Genomic DNA, 5,110 nt, shown 5'->3' with positions numbered 1-5,110 from the left:
TAAAAAAAAAATAAAAATAAATTAAAAATAAGGGATCGTAAGCTGACAAGGTCCTTGCAATCTGTGAGGTCAACCAAGAGTTGCCTCACTTAAAAAATAAAAAATAGTAAAGAAATAAATAAGAACAAATCTTAAAAAAAAAAAAAGAAAAAGAAAAAGACTACAGCATCAACTCTTACCTGAACTTCCAACCTGCCTTTTTTCGTATGGATTTTGAACTTGACAGCCCCCGCTATGGCGTGAGCCAATTCCTTAAAATAAATCTCACGCTATAGATACATATCCTACTGATCTTGTTTCTCTGGAGAACCCTAACAGAGGCGAAACGGAAATGGCAGGACTGCTCTGAGCCCCTCGGGGGAGTCACAGCAAGCCAGGGGCTGGAGGAAAGGACTGGCCTGTACGTACACCGCCGGTGGCTGTATCGCCTTCTGGAGGCCTGTGGCCATGCTTCTCCATCGCGGGAACTGTCCCATTAAATTGACCAGTAGTGCCTTGCTGTGGGGCTTCTCGCACAGGAAAACCAGGAGAGAGGAGACCCTCCCTGCACCTCCCATTTCCCAGCCGATCGCAGGGACTTCTGTGGCCAGCACCGTCGGCAGGGTGCTGGCACCAGCATGGTCTCCGCTCCCCAGGCAAGGGCGAGTGGGGCCTAGAAGAGGAGAGGTCAGAGGCGGTAGATGCTGGAGCAGCCAGCACCGAGCAGCGGGGTCTTGGCTGGGGTCTTGGCTAGGGAGGTGGAGGAGGGCCTGGCCACAGAGCTTCCCCGCAGCAGAGGTGGTTGCACCCTGCTCCATGGTCCAGGACTGGGAGAATCCACGTGTGGGTCCGCGCAAGCCCAAGGGAAGACGCAAGAGTGAGATCAGGGGCCAGCGGAAGCCGGGCCTCTGCCCGGCGGTGACCATGAGAACATGAGTCACTGCGTCACATAACCGCCTGGGAGGTCACAGGGCCTCCCCTGGGATGCGGGATAGCGTGCTTACACCAACTCGAATGAACTCTCAGAGGAGAGCTGTCCTCACAGGGGAAGACATACGGATGGGAGGTCGCGGAGGAAGCTGCCCTCAAGGACCTGGGACACAATTCTCCTCCTCTCCAGAGGTCAGGGCTCGCTGACCGGAAGGGCCCACGACCCCGCTTCAGGCCTTCCTCTGAGCCTTCAAGGGTTCAATGGCTCCTTGCTTCTGGCTTTTTTAAGGCCTTCAACACTGTTGATGATTTTTGTATATCTTGGGCAAGTGGGAGGGGGTGAATCAGGGATGTAGGGTTTCAGTTCTCATAACCTCCATGTCCCTTAATTTGTACTTTTTAGGGCTTCATCTTGCTCCAGGAACAGCTGAGGCCATCAAAGAAAGGATATCCAAGTGGAAGGAAGTAGATGCCACCCCATGTCACTGAGGGGCTGGCTCAGGCTGAGGGAGCAAAGCAGAGCTGCCACCGACCAAGGAGGGTTGGCGGAGCGTCTGCCCCAGAGGCCGTCAGCCCCGGGCAGGGAGGCCAGACCCCTGGGAATCTGAACTTCTCCAGCCTCTTCTAGGACCTAGGTGTTATGTAACGTCACCCAGTCACGGAGACGACCCTTATTCCCACTTGACAGGTGAGAAGGACCAGACGATGACGATTTTTATGAGGGCTGACACTGGTGAGTCACACAGCAGGACTAGAATCCTCCATCCTGGTCCAGGCTCAGAGACAAGAGAGCATAGCAGAGGACAAATTTTCCAGGCCTCTGGCTTCACATCACACTCCTGCACCCAGTCCTGCCAGCCATGGGGAGAGAAGTCTGATGTAGATGTGGCTTCCTCTGGCTCTCCCCTTTGTCCTCCCATGTCTCAAGGGAACTCCATTAGAAAAGGCCACCTCCCTGCCTTGCCAATCTGGCACCAGTGGCCTTGGCCTTGGGCCTACATTAGCTCACATTCCCAGGTTCAGTCAGAGGCTCCCCAAGCTGCCCAGCCACGAGCCCTGACTTTACCCAGCAAAGGGCTGAAATCAGGCCCTGCCAGCCTCACAGATCACTCACCTTTTATTAACCTATATCTCAGGCTCCTATCTTCCGGGAGTCTCAAAAGTCACCCCACAGCAGAGGCAGCCTGGTCCAGAAGAGGAGAAAGGGACACATGTCCTTGGCTCATCTCACTCTGCAGGCAGAAGGGGATGGGGAGAAGGCCAGGTGGCCTTCCTGAACTCACACCAGGCCTCACTGGGCCTTAGTTTTTTACCTGTAAAGTGGGAGTGTGAATTGAGTGACTGTTAGGTCCCTTCCTGCTCTAATGTCCTCTGGGGAGCAGCATTAAGATCAGAATGCAGGCCACTACCACCTCTCATCGACTGGGCCTCCTGACGGGTCTCCTGCCTCTGCGTAGGTCCCAGCCAAGCCATTCTCCACCCTATTCTTTCTACAATGCCAAAGTGCCCATGCTGTCCCCATGACTGATTCCTCCCATGGCTGCCTTACTCGGCCCACAAGCCTCCTGGCCAGGGCTCTGCTTATACCCTAGCGCTCCCTGTCCATCCGTGATCAGCTCCACGCCCACAAACTCCCTGCAGGTTCCCAAGCCTGTCTCGTCTGGCTCACCTCTGGGAGGCCTTCCTTCCACCTTGAATGCCCCTCCACTGACCTGAAAACCTTCGCCTTCGCTTAGCCTGGCCAAGCTCTGCTCATCCTCCCCGGCCTCGACGGGGTGGTATTGCGACCCCATACTCACTCACCCTCATAGCCCTGCGTGTTCACTCGTCTGTCTCCCCCACCACCCTGGGATGGCTGCTGTGTTTTCTCTCCTGCACCCTGCACTTAATTGGTGCTCAATAAATGCATGTTTAATTCATACTAAGGACCGTCTTTTCCCTTGCAGCTCAGTGCTCAGTAGGAGTTCGGGAAAGGCAGACGGGAGTAGAAACATCCAGAATCTGCCCTGCGTGCCAGGGACTTCTCTGTCCCTGAGCACCCCAAACCTCTGACACCTGTAGTCATCCATTCATTCACTCACTCAACAGACATTTGTTAAGAACCTACTCTGCTCTAAGCACCTGTGGTCATGCTTTGCGCAGGGTCTTGCACATGGCGGCTCTTCCATGTTTGTTGACTTCGAACTAGAAGAACATAAATGACAATAATGGCATTTCCTCACATTTCTAGGAAGTGGTCGTCTACACCTGCTCTCACTCAGTCCTAACCATGTTCCTCCATGGTGGGTGTTATTTCGTTTTACGGTTAAGGGAACTAGGGAAAAGATGGAGGGAGGAGGAGAGGCATCGCGTGGGCCCGGGCAGACACTGGAGCAGGGGTGGAGGCTCATGGTTGGGACACCTTCCCGGGGGAGGGACAGAGGCCTGGTTTCTGCCAGCCTAGCCCATGGCGCCTGCTCCTGGAGGGACAGGGAGACAGCTGTGAAACCACAGACATGACAACCTGGAGCCAGGCCCAAGTGCCACTCAGCCTTTGGAGTCTGTTCCCCAAAATACAAGCCCTGCAGCTGTTCTCCAGGCACAAAGTTCCAGGCTCCTTCATGAGCAGGTAAAAACTCTGCCAGAGCTGACTTAATCCCTATTAATCAAACATGATGACTTGTTTTTCTTTAGAGACGAGTAACAACAGAACTCATCATAACTCATATTTGGACCTGGATTTTGGAGGAGAGGGGGAGAGGGAGAGAGAGGGGGGAGGAGAAAAAGAGAGGAGAGGGATCAAAGTAAAATCCCACAGGACCCGCAAAACAAAACAAAAATAAAAAAGGAGCAAAATCAATGACTGTTCTTCCAATGATGCTATCAAACTGTTCCGAAATGGCATTGCAAAAGCGCACTCTGCGCCTTCGGCCCCGCCCCGCTGAACGCGCCCAATCCCGTCTGATCTCGGAAGCTAAGCAGGGTCGAGCCTGGTTAGTACTTGGATGGGAGACGGCCTGGGAAAACCGGGTGCTGTAGGCTTTAAAAAAGAAAAGAAAAAAAAAAAAGCAATCGCGTAATCTGCTCTCTGAGACTAAATTGGTGTGACCACAGCTAAAATAAGGAGATAGCCCCATACACCTAGGGAACAAGCTGTCACCTGGCCATAAGCTCAAGCGAGAGGGTAAGAGACCCCAAGCAACCTCATTTGCTACAGCGCCAAGTCTGAGCAGTCTCAGCCACAGACGAGAGACGGGGTCAGCGTGGTGGCCTTGCAAGGCAGGACGGGGTCAGCGTGGTGGCCTTGCAAGGCAGGACGGACCCCACTCTGCACTGAGATATCACTTATCTCTTGCCTGGGCTGCTGTACTAGCCACTTTGCTCTCTCCTGAACTCCAGACTTGACATCTTCAACCCCAAACCGCTCTGCTGCTCGAGCGAGCCTTCTGGAACATAGACCCAGCCCTGTCCCTCCCTTGCTCAGGGACACATGCAACTCAAGTATCTCTGAGAAACTCGGTCCTCCAAAGTCACCTCCTTTCATGGCTACTTACAATGACCTGACTGCCCCAGCCAGCAGATGTACAGAAAGTCTGGGCTCTCCTCAATAGTTCTGGTTCCCAGACATGGGGATGGAGTGCCTTCCATTTTCCTGGTCATCTTTTACTCTGAAGTCTACTCCTGTTCAATTCCCGCCCCCTTCTATGTTGGTCAGAATTCCTGGGGCAGTAAGCAACAGAAACGCATTTCAAACTAGCTCAGGGATTGGGGGAGATTTACTGGAGAGTCCCCTTTCTGGGGCAGAGGCGAAACAGGTTTCACCTGAGCCTGGAAGGCCACCTGGACCTTCTCTTCCCGTCTCTTCCCAATTTCCCTCTGGACTGTGGCAGCTCATTCCCTCAGCTCAGCTTCCCCGCCACTGCAGCCTGCTGCCAATCAAATCGTATGTTTGGAGTAAAGCATGCACTCTCAAGGGGACAATAGTGTCCCCAAGGAGGCAAAAAGTGGGTCTTGGGGGGCATAACAATATTGGATAGTACCAATGTTTGTGGCCCTCCAGAGAACCACTGCACATACAGTAAGTACATCCACAGTATTGAAATTTCATAGCGGGAGAAGAAAATAGGAAAAGCTCTAAAAAGGCTCCTTAAGGAGGGAGGAGGTGATAATGAAAACACACTGAGAAACGCTGGAGTAGAGGATGGAGCATTTCTCAGAGGGA

At 53.1% G+C, this 5,110-nt stretch overlaps 1 pseudogene; it reads left to right on the top strand.

Moving 5' to 3' along the window:
* The first annotated feature begins 3,811 nt into the window (after nt 1–3,811).
* LOC111733644 lies at nt 3,812–3,930 on the top strand (annotated as a pseudogene).
* Nucleotides 3,931–5,110: the final 1,180 nt, after the last annotated feature.

This window comes from Pteropus vampyrus, unplaced genomic scaffold, assembly GCF_000151845.1.
Source record: "Pteropus vampyrus isolate Shadow unplaced genomic scaffold, Pvam_2.0 Scaffold598, whole genome shotgun sequence".
Taxonomy (NCBI): domain Eukaryota; kingdom Metazoa; phylum Chordata; class Mammalia; order Chiroptera; family Pteropodidae; genus Pteropus; species Pteropus vampyrus.
This window is presented reverse-complemented; position numbering and strand designations above follow the sequence as displayed.